This window comes from Lathamus discolor, chromosome Z (assembly GCF_037157495.1).
Source record: "Lathamus discolor isolate bLatDis1 chromosome Z, bLatDis1.hap1, whole genome shotgun sequence".
NCBI classification, from domain to species: Eukaryota; Metazoa; Chordata; class Aves; order Psittaciformes; family Psittacidae; genus Lathamus; species Lathamus discolor.
This window is the reverse complement of record NC_088909.1, coordinates 44,997,793-45,014,037: the sequence shown is the minus strand read 5'-3', so window position 1 is coordinate 45,014,037 and position 16,245 is coordinate 44,997,793.

The window sequence follows — 16,245 nt, the reverse complement described above, 5'->3', positions numbered from 1 at the left end:
AAGAAAGTCTAGAAAGGGTCTTACAGAAGTAGGAAGAGATGGTCAGTTGGACTTTATCAGGCTATAGGTAACTTAAGGTTGCCAAAGATGGATGTCTGTTATCAGACCCTTCATTCAACAACTCCAGTTAGCAGCCTCTCCTGACCATCTTGCATCTTCCATGCTGTTATGCAAAGGTCTGAGCAAGTGTGAAGGACGAGCCTGAAGAGCTTTTGCTGCTGCAGCCAGCTTCAACAGGGTTAACAACAGCTACTGCTGGAAGTCCTCTTCTGTCCCATGTACACAGCAGACCTTGTCCTCCTGTTCTCCAGAATATTGTGTAAGCAGCATGCTGACCTAGGTAACCCTTTACTTTGAGTCGTGCCGTTATCTGGAGCTAGGATGAAATACCATGTCAAGGCATCTGAACATACTGCCTTGACTGCAAGCTGTATGCAGATGAGCCAGGGGTTGCCACTCTCACCTGATAAATCCTTGAATCCTGCTTTGTTTAGTCTTCAGCTAACTTCAGCTGTGTGATCTTGGTCTTACACCAGCAGAAATCAGCCAAGAAGAGCAGTGGAAGAAGGGTGTGCAGCTACTGCAAAGTAAAGCTGGTTTAGCAGGCAATAGTAAATTTCATCTGTGGGGGTGAGAAGATGCTGAAATATCACTCAGTGGGAAAATGAAGTATCGTTACTGCACTAATGGCAAAAAAGCAGTGCGCAGCAACCACTACAGAAAGATCAGAGTCTGTGCCCACATATTGTGAACTGCCAGTCTGGAAAAGATATCTGAAATATCACCTCAGTCATTTTAGCAAGCTTTGATCGCAGAAAAAGAATCCTAAATAGAAATGTAGCTTTGAGTGTTTCCTAAGCAGCTAAGATTTTATGCATAGTCATTGAACCATTCTCTGACATGATTTCAGGAATAAAAATTCCCCAAATCTTATTTTTTTATTTTATCCACTATGATTGGGACCCCCTTCTGTAAAGGGCCCCTCAGCACAAACTTTATACCTTCTAAGCAGAGTTCATCTACACAGTCCACTCTTCAGCAACCTATACAGATAAAAAAGCACCCTTTCAATGAGGAATACTCCCCCAGGGACAGAGAAACGAATGTTCTGGTCATTGTGCAACAGCACCAGAAGACTAAAAAGCAACTTAGTCCTGAGTAAGTTCTTATTCAAAAGAGAAATTTCAGGAAGTAAGAAGGAAAGTACATGCTTTCTTTTGTACAGAGGTGGGATTTTTAATTAATCAAGGATATCAGAAATACTTACAAATCAAGAACCTTCCTGTAATTTGTAGTCTTTGTCTCCAGCTGAAGGGCATTCTGAAGCTCCTGGACTGGAGCACCTTTCCTATGAAGACAGGCTGAGAGAGCTGGGCTTGGAGAAGAGAAGGCTCTGGGGTGACCTTTCTTGTGGCTTCTCAGTAGCTAAAGGGTGTCTGCATGAAAGCTGCAGAGGGGCTTTTTACAAGGGTGTGTAGTGATAGGACAAGGGGGAATGGCTTTAAGATGACAGAGGGGAGATTGAAATTGGAACTTTGAAAGAAGTTCCTCCCCGTGATGGTGGTGAGACACTGAAACAGGTTTCCCACAGAAGTTGTGGCTGCCCTATCCCTGCAAGTGTTCAAGGCCAAGTTAGACGGGGCTTGGAGCAACCCTGCCCATGGCAGAGGGGTTGGGATTAGATGATCTTTTAAGGTCCATTCTAGCCCAAACCTTTTATGATTCTGTGATTCTATGACTTGGTACCTGGGGTTGAGCACATGTGGGTGCTGAACAACTTAAAGAGAGGCTAAAGACATTCCGTCACCATTAACTACAGGGCCCAGTGACCACGCTTCAAAATACGTGTGTATAGCTCATAGCATAAATATGCATGTGCGTGTGTGGCAGAACACTTGTGTGTGTAGTCATGCACTTGCTTATAAATAGAGAAGCAAGCTCTTTTTGCTGCAAGAGCTGTGAACTTTCCTTAGTAATTAACTGTGCTTTTAACATGTGTCTTCTCTTTTCATTTGCCTGAAGAAACAGAGGCAAAGCAGAGTGACTTGAAGTCATTGAGGCAACTGAAGATACTAGATAGCTAAACTGAGGCACTAAGAGAATCAGAAGCATTAACCACCATTGTTTCATGGTTTGTGCGGCTGATACTAGCCCTGGAGAAAAACGTGCACTTGAAGAAAGATTCACAGGGTGGCAAACTCATTTTAGTGAAGATTACTGGATTTTGTGTATTTAATGGCATATGACACAACTGCATATGTAGATAAATAGACACTTTTTCTGGTTTGGCATGGATAGAAAAATGTGTGACAACCTAATGTAGAAGGGAAAAGAAATCCTAAACTGCCTTTGTTTCCTTCCTACTGTGAGCATTTTATGATTGACTGCAAGCCACCCCAGGTACTTTTGGCCTGCAACCGCTGCAGGTGAAGTCTGGCAGGTATTTACAGAACATCTCCATTGAGACTGCTCATTGAATAGAAAGAGGAAGTATTTTCCAATGAGTGTTTTCGAATTTTGATAATGATAAAACATTTTTGAGAGGAACACCTACAGATTCAAGTTCTTTAAGACTTTTTTTTTTTTCTTACAAGCTTTTGTGGGTTGGATATTTCCCTCAAACTGAATATGTAAAAGAGAATTGCAAAAAGCAACCGTGTTTTTGTCGTGGTTTAAACCCAGCCACGCAGCTCATTCACTCACTCACTCCCTTCTTGCCCTCCCCCTACTCCTGGAGGGATGGGGAGGAGAATCGAAAAGAATGCAACTCCCATGGGTTGAGATAAGAACAGTTTAGTAACTAAGGTATAACACAGATCACTACTGCTACCACCAATAATAATAATGATAAAGGAAACAACAACGGAAGAGAATACAACACCTCAACACCAGCCGACCGATAACTTGCCCCACCCCACCAACTGAGCACTGACCGATACCTCATCCAACCCTTCCATGCCCTAGCCCTTCCGGGTAACTCAGTTACATCCTGGGCATGACGTGCTGTGGTATGGAATACCTCTTTGGTCAGTTTGGGTCAGGTGTCCTGTCTCTGCTTCCTTCTGACTTCCCCTCCTCCCTGGCAGAGCATGAGGCTCAGAAAGACCTTGGCCAGACCAAACATTTGAGCAGTAACTGAAAACATCGGTGCTATCAGCACTGCTCCCAGGCCCAAATTCAAAAGCACAGTGCTGCACCAGCTACTAAGAAGGAGAAAAAATGACTGCTACTGCTGAACCCAGGAGAGTTTTACCTCAAAATGATCTTACTAGCTGCAAAGTGGAAGTACGGTTTGCTTAAATAGCTTACTTGCAAAACTGGTTATCTAAGAATTTGTCTAATTCTTCACGTAAATGAGGACTAGAAATCTCTTTGGCTTGTCTCCAGTGTCTGAGAGAGTTCAAAGCACAGTAATTTTCCATCATGCCCTTTGAAATGCTGCAGTAGAGAGAGCATGGTTTAGTTGGCATGCACGTCAGTGTGTAATTACTGTTACTAAAATATGTCCATAGCCATGGTTTGTGCCACAGAACATGTACTCATAAGAGACATCCCTCAAATAGGCAAATTGGAAGTGTGAGTATCAACAACAGATACTCACACAGATAAAAGAACAGAGAGAGCAGGCTGCAGAACTAAAATCTACCCACTTTGCCTGCTCCTTGATTTCAGACTTGTGTTGTTTAAAATTAACTGAAGACATTAGTGTTTGTCACTGTGATGTTAGCATACAGGAGTGAAACAGGGGTAGAAATCTCACATTTGCAGACAGCCTGAAGCTTTGGCATTCAGAAGCAAGTCATTTTCCAGCTGTCTCTCCTGGGTCATGGTGAAGGCTCACAATGGTACAACAGTATTATTAACTATGCACGTGCCAGCTAAAGCTTCTAGAAAAGGCAAAGAACTTCCAGGATTATTAACAGTGGTGTGCTGGCTTCCAAAATTTAGTGAAGCTTAGGAAGGTGTGCTATCACATTCTTTGTTTCTCCTGATTCCTGCTGTCTCCCACCTGGTGCTATGGGCATGCCCTGATGTAGTGTCGCCAGGAGTCTGCACTTAGAATCATAGAATAGTTAGGGTTGGAAAGGACCTCAAGATCATCTAGTTCCAACCCCCCTGCCATGGGCAGGGACACCTCACACTAAACTATCCCACCCAAGGCTTCATCCAACCTGGCCTTGAACACTGCCAGGGATGGAGCACTTGGCTCACATGCACCCTGTCTGCAGTGCTCCTGGCGACTTCCTTCAGCTTGTGCACTGAAGATGAACTGTGAAGGTAACACATCCCTTGAAAGGGTACCTGTGCTGCTTTCTTCTTCCCTGGTACAGAAGTCACTAATTTGCTGGTGGTAAGGTGTTCTGCAGCTGAAATAGCCATTCTGCTGTGTGTCCTCTGAGGTCAAGGTCTTCCTCTGGGAGGAAGTCTATTGTGTAAGGACTTGCAGACATCAAGGAAGCCTGTGCCATTAGAACACTTGTGCAAACACAGTGCTATAATGTCAGGCTGCTGGGACTCTCCCCATCCTCAAGGAGTTCAAGGTATTTTTTATGTTTCAGAGCGCTCTGGAGTAAACTCTACTAGATTTTGCCACGCAGGACTGTAACGATGCAGACAGACTAGTGAAGGGCAGAAGAAGGAAAGAGACGCAGTGCCTCAGCAGCAGGGAATCCTTAGCAGCAAGGATAAAGCATCATCAGTCAGGCAGGAACGCTTGTGCAGCAGTCTGGCACAAGCCCCCTGGAAAGTTAAGAAAATTCTCAAGACAAGGTGTGGAAGCAGCTGAATTACTTTTTTCTTGGAAAATTCTTTTTTTCTTTTTCTGATTATATTCTTGCACCTTATGTATGAGGAAACATGCACAGAAAAATGGGAACAGCCGGTAATAACATTACCGAGGACATGGGTAATGCAGGAAACGTTTCTAAGGAGGGCTGTTTCACGTAGCAGTTCACATCATTCTGGGCCCCAAAGAGTGTTCTTGTAAAGTCTGCGTGAGTGAGGCTGTGTGATTACCTTGCTCTTTTGGCCCTGGGGGGATTTTGCAGCTACAAGTTACTGAATTAGTGCTCACTTCTTATCAAGACATGGTTTCTTAAAATAAAATTAAATTCATGGTCATTCAGAGATAGGAATACACTGTGTACAGTTCTGTGCAATGTGGAATTTTGCCATGCATGTTAAAATCTGGGTTGTCACAGAGTACAAGGAACTCATTAAGCTAACTGTAGTTGTGGTTTCAAACACATAGAAACTTTCCAAAAATCTATTTGCAACATAGCTTGACAAATTTCTGGTTTTGATAGTCTTGTGCTTTTCAGCCAGCTTTCACTCGTGATATGCTGTTGGAAACTATCACATCAAAGTGCTTTTGGAACAGTGTGTTTTGTAGTATCACAGCCCATCAAACCAGACTGATAACTAAGAACGTGCTTCTGCTCAACTTCTTCCTGTGAAAAGATTCACTGCTCTCAAGAGGACTGAAAATGTACTTTACGCATGACTCTCAGCCAAATGCTAAGTACGCAGGAGACACTGCATGTTTTCCAACTGTTAGTGCCATTAGTTAGTCTTTCACAGGATAATCTAAGTTGGATGAGAGCTCGGGATGTTTCTCATGCAACCTACAGCTGAAAGCATGGCCAGCTGTAAAACCAAAGCCAGGTTCCTCAGGGCTTTAACCAGTCAGGCCTTGAAAATCTTGGTGGTAAATATTTCTTGAAGAATCATCTAGCTGCTCTGAACATATGAAGAAATATGAAAAGGCTAACTGTTTCTGTATTCTTAAAAAATCGACTTCTTCCTGTTTCAAACAGCATGTAGAAACTTAAAAGGGAGGCACAGCGTGTTTAAGACAGCATTAGGAACGTTTCTCAAACTCTAAAATGAAATGAACGTGACAATCAGATATAGGTGTGATGAGAGGGCTCAATTAATTTGTGCCTGTGTAGCATTTATGGTGGGAGCTCCACAAATAAGCTGATGCCAGACTTAGAGATGTCAATTAAAATCCATACTCTCAACAAAGGGAATGAAATGGAGCCAGGTAAAAGACCTGGCTCTGCCATGAGAAGAAGCGAGGACTGCTGTTCCATGCAGGAACTGATAGTGCCATGGCATTCTTAGGCACTCCTCTTTGAGGAACAGGCCTCCTGTCTGCCCTTCTGCCTTCTTGCTTTTAATGACTGGACCAGAAATTGTTTTTGTAGCCCCAGTCCTGAAGCAAAGGAAGTCATCAACTGTGCCATTGTCAAGCATGCAAACAGGAGGGCTGCAGGGTTCCCTGTGAAACCCTTTGGGTTTAGGATGTTCTGAATAAAGTATCTGCCTTCACAAATATATTTTGTTAGACATGGGGCTTTTTCGGTTTTGTTGGTGACAGGCTGAGGCAAGGAGGATGAAATGTGAGCATGTGAATCACCATACCATGAATTAATCATAAGTTGCCATCCTTTCTGTTACAGATACTTAAATCCTTATTACATAAATCTGTTAGTTAGTACTTACTGAGACTTCAGCTAATACAAGCTGGTATACCTGGAGCCTTCTTATACAGGAGCTTCTTATGCAGGGGCTAATAGATGTTGTGCACGTCCAACCTCCCAACACAACTCTTGAGTCCATCGCTTAACCACCAGCCATGAAATACAATGTGTGACCTTCACAGGGCAGAGCCCTTACAGTCCTTGAGGGGGACTTCAGTGCTCAGCGCTGTTGTGAATGCACGAAGTGACCTGACATTTCACGACAACTTGAGTCCCAGCTGGTGGGAAACCCTCATGCTCCATGTCCTTATTCATATGTGACTCAACGGTGTATTTTGATAGGAAGCATGTGATTTACGTTCAGTTTCCACCAAGGATTCAGAAATAGGAAACAAGTGTATAAACTGCTACCTGTCTGGGAAAGGTAGTGCTTTATTGACCCTTGCTCCTGTAATCGGTCTGACAACATGCACGTTGAAATGTGATTTAAACAACACCTATGTGAGATGAGTCAATAGAGCACTGCACACATGTTGCATGACTTCCTCGTAAAGTGTTAACCAGCTGGAGTACAACATTGAACCTGTCATTTCAGAACAGAAACTTCAGGCATGCAAGTTAACAGGTGTCCCTGCAAAATGTTGGGCCCTTTGGGAAAGACTGCTCTTTAAATATACAAGTGATTGCATTTGCTTTGGTGACAAGTTGCTAAGCAACCTGCACTGCATGGAGAAAATACAGTCTCAGCAGTGCTTTGCAGTCGAGTTGGCATCTTTGGCATTGAATACCATGAATACCATGAATTAGCAGTGACAGAAGCTGCAGGACTTTATCCACAGCAAAATACAGGAGGCAGATACCCAGGTATGCCAGTGGTTTCAAGTATTAATTAAAAAGCAGGCAGACAGGTTTAGAGTAAAGTTCTAGTTTAAAATCACATGCAGTACTGTCAGTTTATCTAGTTAGCATGAAAATGGATTAATTGTTGTAGAAGTCCATATTCAAATGTGGTGATTTGGGCATAAAAATTACTCTTATCTGAACACTGCCAGAAAGTAAATTTTTGTTGCAAAAATTGGAAGCAACTAAACTGGCTGAAAAAGTGACAGAGTTAAAAAGGGACAGTATCTTTTAGATGTTTGGTGTATGTGAAATACAATAGTGCACACCTCTATGATTGAAGACCAAGCAACCAGGTGGCCTCACCCACTTATTCTTCAGTGAGCTCAGTCTCAGCATGTCATATGTAACCACTGCAGTCAGCCACATGAAATTCAGTTCAGTGAAGCAGGTAAGTGTGATTTGTCATCAAGAATATACATATTCTATCCAACTTCCTGTAAAGTGTTATGGGACATCACCTCTAAAATAAGTATCTCCCAGATCTCTGCCTAGGACATTGGAGAGAGGTCTGTAAGGTGGGGTAAAACATAGAGGATGTCTTTACAGCTTTGCCTGTATCCTACAAATATCTGCATGATTAGTAAAACTTGTAGCTACTATCAGCAGCACAGCCAAGTGCGCCATCAGAGGAAGAGACGCCGGAGCATTCTCCTGCCCTTTGCTGTTCGTAGAGGAGCTGCCTCCTTGGGAAACCAGCAACTGCAGGGTGCTCCTGGCATGCTGTAACCCCGACAAGGACACACCCTTACTTTTGTTGATGCAAGTCTTGTTACCGCTTTTAGCAAGCAAACTAGCTGCGAAGTGTGAGGTCTCTGCGATACGGATTTCTAGCTCTCCTTTGCTCATAGGAGTGAGCTACCTCATGGTATGATCATAGCCCCAGGCTATGTGTGCTATAGGAGGGAGTAAACTATAACATCAAAAATTATCATAGGAAACCAGGTGAAAAAGCATTATGGAGCCACTAAATAGCACTTACATAGTAAAATGAATTGGCACGAGTGGAAAGCCTGGGTGTTGGAACTGAAAAAATGCCTGGTCATGGCCCTGTGGTTTTCTTTTGTAATTGGAGGAGCAGCCAGTGTATAGTCTATCACACTGAATTTACTTTTTCAGTTCCTCTACATCATAACCTCACTGTTACCGTAGCATTTCAGTGTGTCTTCAGTTGCTATAATGGAAGTTACTTCAGCATGAAGACATTTGAATGGAAACAATTGCAGGACATGCCTCCAGTGAAGCATGTGACTGACATGAAATGAGTGTGATGCTTACGTTAGGCAAAAGCTTGTGAGGAAGCAATGCTGGTTTCATTTCCAAGCAACACTGGCTTCAAAAGAGATTAAAATCATATATTAACTGGAACTGATAGAGCAATCATAAAACTCGAGAAGCATGAATTTGTTGGACAGATAAGCAGTTGTTTATCCTGCATTCAGTGTGTTTCCATATTGTTTGAAGGCCAGTTCTAAAACATATTTTTTGCAGTTCACCCGATCCCCCAGCAGCACAGTCACTATTTGGTGAGCAGGACTAACATTTGTGGGATGGTATACACGACATAACATTAAATTAAACTTCTCCTGGCAGTGCAGCTGCTTAGTTATGTTGCCTGCCCCTCCTGCCTACCAGAATGATGTTTATACCAGGTCTCTTGTTTATGGCTCTATACATTTGCTAATACTAAATAACTTCATACTGCCAGCAGCCCCCTCAGCTGTAATCTCTGCAGGTCCTGTTGCAGTTCATTTGTCTGGTCATGACTGAACTAATGTTCACAAAATCCTCAGAAGGAAAGAGGAGATCCCTGAGAACAATGAACTGGCAAAAACTTGAAGATATTAGTGGTTGCTGAAGGTGCACCATCACTGGGAAGTGACCAGTAAGACCCACCTGTAAACAGGCCATCACTGCTAGCTGTGCCACTTGGCCTGCAGTTTTCTCTGTTAATTCCAATTTTGCCACAGGATTGGGGTGGCTAAAAGTACCCATAAGTCTAGAAAGGGATTCGGCACTTTAAATTGACACTTCAGGGAAACACTGCATGGCCTGCATGCACCTGAGCCCCTAAACTGTTGATTTCCAGGTACGCTAGGGAAAGGTTTACTTCGTACTTGGGTTGTGCTTTATGCTCTTGCCTGAAGCAGTTATTGCTCATTAATGTCTGACAGAAATATGGGACTAAAGTGCACTCGTGCTGGAGAGCTGTTCATCTGTTTTGCTTCATCTTGTCTTCATCTTGTCTTGTGTAAGCACATATTTTCATGTCTGCAGCTCTGCCTTTTGCATCAAGGATCCTGAACCCACCACCTTCAGCAAGGATCTGGCAGGGTCTAGCCTGTGTCACTCTGCACAGTGCTTGCTTAAATGCCAAAGAATATGCTTTCCCCCCCTACATTCCTTTTTGTAAGACCAGGACCAAGAAAATGCCTCTGCTGATCTTTCATGCACAAATTCTTCCTGCTGCAACTCTTGGAAGATAGTTTGCAGATGTCTGGGTTGGCACTGAAAGGTGCCAATAGCATCTCTGAATAACAAGCCCTCAGAAGAGCAGTTAATGAAGGTCTTGGTTGAGTGGTTGTGCCCCTCTCATCCCTGAAATAGCCAGAGACATGTAGTACATGACCACGATGTTCATTTCACAGTGCTATTTTCATCCCTTTCCCCTTGATCCGTAGAAAAACTCTAAGGACTCGCTAACAAAGTTGAAGTTGACAAACAGGTATTCTTTATTGCGTTGCCGGGAAACATGAGGGATAGCTCCTCCGAGCGTATCTCACTTGAACACCAGACAAGTCATGATTATATAGTTATTAAACATACATATTCATTACATTACATGCATATTCATAAAGCTATTTATACATGACATCATTCTTCTAGAAAATTTCTCCTAAATGCATGCAATAATGTGGTAGTGGTCTTTGGGACCCCTGGTGGTCGTTTCTTCCTCGTCTTCTTTCTCACTTTCTCCTTTAGCCGAATTTTAGGTTTGGAAATTCACACTGTCATGCCAGCAAAAACCGCTTCTGTTCTAGCTGGTTATTGTAAAACATTTACCTAAGATACTTCTTCACTGTCATCTACTACAACCATCTTACCCATTGCTATTGTTGCAAAGCTACCAAGCTCAATGTTACTTAACCACAAAGCAGAACTGATTTTACTTATTTACAAAAGATTATACTTCATTTTGTATTTCTTTGTTTCACCCTTCTTACCAGCCTTCAATAGCTTCACTGCGTGGAACCTCTGCCTGTGTTGGTCTGGTAGCTTACGGCAGTGAACTCCAAAGCCGGGGGCAAGCACCCCAGGGAGTGTGCAAGATAGCCCATTAGTGCTGGAAGAAAGTATCTTTTGTACCATTACTAGACAAGATAAAATTATATTTTTAAAAAAGTGGGATTCTAATCTTTACACTGTCCTTTTTTAATTTCTACTTTTGTGTATGTTTTAAAATGTACCTAATATTTAGTACAGTAGCAGAAGTATGTTATTAATAAATAAATATACATATATCGCATGTACATGCTCAAAATATTTTTACTGATAAGGGTGTGCAATCAAAAAATTTGGAGCCCACTGCCTTAAGAAGCATCTCAGAAAGCTGACTTCTGCAAACTCTTCTGCTCCTTGATGAGCTGGTCTGGTTTTCCACACTTGAATCGTTCCTCCCCACTGGGGCTGTTGTCTCCCTGATTGCCGTCTACACAGGTACTTTGAGACTGCCTTCTGTGTGTTTTTCAGTCCCACCTGAGCTCTGTACAAATGGTAGTGTACTCCTGGTGTAAATTGGTTGCATATTACCAGCAGAGCAGGGAGTCAAACCAACTAATCTGTCAGATTTCTGAGGGAGTCTACAAAAGCCAAATGTAAAGATATGTAATCATTTTGCAAGGAAAGAGCAAGTACCAATCTGCTAGAGTTTTGTCTGGGAAATCAAAATCTGTGTTAGAAAATTCTACTAACATCTAATCGGTCAAATTAATGCTGACCTGGTGTACTGTCTGTCCTCTGCCATCAGCTTGGGACAGATACATCCTCCCTTAGTGCCTTTCCACCTTTGTGCAATGAAGATCACCTTTCTTTTACTTGTTGGTTACGTCAATTTTCAGGCCTTTTATGAGTGTGGCTATAGCTTGCTGTGAAGTCAATGAAATTGACCTCACCCTCCTTACACTGATGGTGAAGTTGGGTGGAAGGTTTAGATCCCATGGTGGTTGTCCCCTGGCAAATGCAGCTCCACATAGACATGTAATGAGGCTGCGTTCACACAAAAGGAGGACAGTAACTAAATTCAGAACGACCTATTTAAACAATGCCTATTGAGTTAGTAGTTACTAATGAAATTCAGTGTAAAGAGCTACAAGGCAGGAAAGAAAGGAAACTGCAGTGACCTGTGGAGGGTCACCTTCAGCCATCCCCTTCTACTGCAACTGTGTTAATGGGGAAAGGTTTGGAAACTGACTGACGTAGCTGAAACAACAGATAAAGCTCCTGCCTCAAATTTCAAATCAGTATGTGGGAGGATACTGCCTGCCTTTAAAAATCTGCATGTAAAAGTGCTGAATAAAGGGCAGGATAAAATCATCCTCACCTGGTTCAGTACAAAAAGCTGTCACCCTGTCCCCACATCCAGACATCCATTTCTGCCAACTGGGAATTGTGAAGGAGGAGTCCATGAAGAAATTGAAAGGTTCTTAATGTGTTCCCCCTTAGTAACGTGTATGTCGGTCTCTATGCGGATTTTTCTGAGTATCATTTGGCCTTACTGGAGGGGCATGTGATTTGCTTTGACGTGATGGCAGTCACACTGGGATACATGCAGTCATTCTTTGGAAGGAAATCCAAAGTTTGGGTTCTGTTCTCCAGAAAGTTTCTAATCCAGCACTTTGAGACTTTAGTGTCTTTGGGTTTTTAGTACCAGAACTGTGGCTGGCAAGGACTGCCATGAATAGATGAGCAGGGCCCCAAGTAGTAGAAGTAATAAACTGTGATTTAGGCACCAAAGAGCTTTGCAGAGGAGGACCTTGATTTATTTTATGAAGTGAATATGCAGATGATGGAAGTCTGCAGACCAGAGGTGATTTATAGTGAAGAAAGGTCATAGAGGGTGTGAAACCTGGAATATGCAGGACCCTGGAGCTGCTTGAAAGTTTGTTGCTGTAAAATTGTCCTTATTAGAAGATGCAAGTATGAAAACTGAGCAGTAACAGGGTGATGTGGTGATCATGAAGGTTTTTTAAGTAGCAGGTATGGTCAACTCATTGGTGATCTATCTAAATTAAAGAGGAAAAAAAAACCCAAACTGCCACTACTATCTTTCTTTGCAAGCTTGAAATCAAGAGCCTCTGGGGTGGATAGAGCCTGCCTGTTAGTAAAGGAAGCTCTTGGCCTTGCACACATCCTTGCATCCTCAGGCGGTGCTGCACTGCAGAGTCTGTGGCCTGCTGTAAATGCTTAGGACTTCCCAAAGAAAGCCAAGAGCCCCATCAAAATAAATTAAAAGTCATTAATAGCCAGGGATTGATTTACAATCAAAGGTTTGCATGTGCCCTAGCAGTCTGCTCCCAGGCTTTTGGTTATTACGCATGACACCTATGCTCGACGTAAAATATGTCTCCCAGCTACATGACTTTTTTTCTCTTCAAAGACGTTTTTGCCAAGGAAACATACAATCGTTCTTTTTATGTAAGCCAGTGCACAGCAGGGCTGCCTTCGAAGGCAGGTTACTATGGTGACTTTTGGTCATTCCTCCTTAATCTCAGACATTGTCCTCTCTAACAGGGGGAGGCACTAACAGCAGCAGGAAGCCAGCACAGAGTAGCTGTTGGTAGTGATGCAGGCTGCATAACCTGTTTGTTGGCACTGGGAGTGCAACTTCTGATCTCGATCCTGCTCTGTTTATTTTTCACTGTGCATCAACAAGCACAATTGCAAACGTGATGATGAGTCATTGTCCCCACGGGTTTATCGTAAGCCAAAAGCAGCTCCTTGCCCTCGCATTAGTGCCAGGCACCACTGCATGTATACTGCGCATCAGTGGATGTGGGGCACAGCTTTGCCCTGCACTAAAACAGTGCTGTGCCTCACTATGGTCTATGAGTTAGAATTCTATAGCCACTCATGCATGCAGAGCAACACATTTAGGAGAATATATATGAAACCGAGTGCAGAGCTATGCAGGATATTTATTTTAATGCTTCCAGTTTGGATGCGATAAATTGTCCCTCCTGTGATGCACAATCTTTTCCATGACTGGACTGCATTTTAAAGGGAAGGGTGCAAATACTCCTTCCATGTGATTTGTGCTGAATAACAAGTTAATGGTGATGTCTATCCCAGAGTATACATCAGTAGATATGTTTGCTTGTTTGTGTCAATATCTATTTTATATAATAGATGGGTCCAAAGAAATTCAAACAAGTACTGCTTGTATAGATTTCGTTCCAACAGATGCTGCAAGAAGAAAGTTAAAGAAAACTTAACAGGAGCAGAAAATCCTGTGAAGTTATTGACAGGAAGATTTCAGAAGTAATGCAAAGAACATTTGGTAGGTTCTGGTTTACATTTCCTCTTCCCCTAAATAATTGGAGCACTTTGATTAAATTGCAATCTTGGCTGTATTTATCACGGGACTTCTATGGAGCTTTTCATCCTAGGGGTGTAAAGCAAACAATTTAAGTCACAAAATACCTCCAAGAGACACACTGTAATTCTACTGGTAGGCAAAGAAACAGAACACAAAAATAGTTCACTATTTCTGGAAAGACAGCACAAGAAACTCTTAGCAGAGGGAGGAGGGCAGCCTGGGGTTTCCTGGGGTCTCAGGCAGTGTGCTGTCAGCTACAGTTTCTTTGTGGAAACCAAGCCGGACTCTAAGATACCATACCTGCATTCTATTACTTCAAAGCACTTTTACAGGAATGATGATTTCTAAAATTGGAAACAAATGCTTAAATATGCATGCACCTTTCCAAGGGCAAAAATACTTTCCTAAGCTTCTGCAAATGTAGTGCTTGTGTGGAGCGAGGTCACTACACAGTTTCTTCTGCCCTATTTAAAAATATCTTACAGTTATAACCAAAGTAAATATACTGCCAGCTCCCAGGATGGGCCTCTTGAGTGCTCAACTTGATGTGGCAAATAAAATTGCCTATAAACAAATAAGTAAATAAACAGATGCATACTTACATACAGAAATTCATGTTGACCCTTCTGAATACTAAGGTCTTGCATTTTCCCTGTCTGTCATGGAAATTGCACAAGTTTATTTCAGCAGTTTTCAGAGAGCCGTGATGTATGTAAGACCTCTAACATGGCTGCTAATGAAGCTGCCTGCATGACAAACAGTAAAAACCATCCTAGCCTTCTTCTGAGCCTCCCTGCAACACTGTCTGCTCTACCCTTCTCAGCTCCACTGAACACTAATTGCTTCCTTTCATGACTATTTTTCTGCCTTAGAGTTACTTTATGCTGATACAGTGCTGCACTTCAAACAGCATGATTGTACTATTACCGTGCAAAAAGCCCATCTATGTTTGGTTAAGTTTGGGGGGGAATTTAATGGAGGTGGTGCTCAAAGCAAGTGTCCTAGTTTCGGCTTGGCATGCAAGTCTGAGAGTGCGTCTTTCCTCCCTGCTCTCCCCAAGGACTCGGGTACATTTCTGTATCTGTTGTAGCTTTACAGTTGGCTTTTCCCTTTGGTTTCTCACTATCTGAAGCTGGTTTAGGTTGCATGTGTTTCAGCATCTTTTCTTGGGAGAGTTAATAAAGCCGGAGGACAGCTGATGTGTTAAGACAGTAAGAATGCTTTTGTGTATGTGACTAACAGGACACAGAGCGATGGGTGTGAGCAGACTTCTTTCCTGTTCATAGTCTGAACAATGCAATCATCTCAAATGAATGGAATGGGAAATCTGAGCTGTAGTACACTTGTATTCCATGAATATGGGTATAACACAGAACATATCTAGACAGGCAGATACACATGCACACATATCTACATGCAACACAGTATCTATACGGAAGAAAAACCTTTAGCTTTAGGAAGCTACTGAACATACAAAAGGTGCACTCAGTTTTGCATGTAACATCAGTTGTGCTGGGAACTACAGCTCAGAAAGGTTTTTTACACTGCTGTGAAACTCACACAGAGCATCTTATGTCAAGGAAGAGACTTGTTTCCTACAATGGCATTTGTGGACAATGAGACATAAAAAGAAAAAGCATATGAAAAAGCTAAAAATAAGTATATTTTACTCTGTATTCTCACATGATAGCCCAGAAAGAGGCTTTTCATAGCAAGGAACAGTAAAGGACTTCAGTAAAGAAAACTCACAGCATGACTGACTGAGCATTCATGAGCATTTCTGCTCATGAATTATTGCCACCCAAATAAGAGAACTAAGCATGAGTTAGAGAAGAAAAAGCAATGGAGTAATAGGAGGAGGGAGAAAAGATTATAGGCTAACATCAAATGGGCTTCTTTTCTGTTCTTTTCAATTGGCTGAGCCAGTTTCAAAAACCTAAATAATCAAAACCAATGAAAATTTCAGCAGTAGACTTCATATCTGAATCAGTATAACTTGCACTGTGTCTGTCCCCAGTGTCTAATGTATGAGCAGCAGTGAGGAGCATGAACGTGAAACGGCTCTGTCACCTGCAGTGGATGTGGAGGCTGGTGACAGTGCCAGATCACAACTTCCACCTCCATGCCACTACTGAGTCCTGCTTTATCCCTCTCAAAATACAGCCAGGGACTTCTGTGAAATCACTTAGTTGCTATTTAGGGATAATTCAATTATGGGTCAATTTAAGCCCCAACTTGCATTTCATGTCACAAGCTGCCAGCACT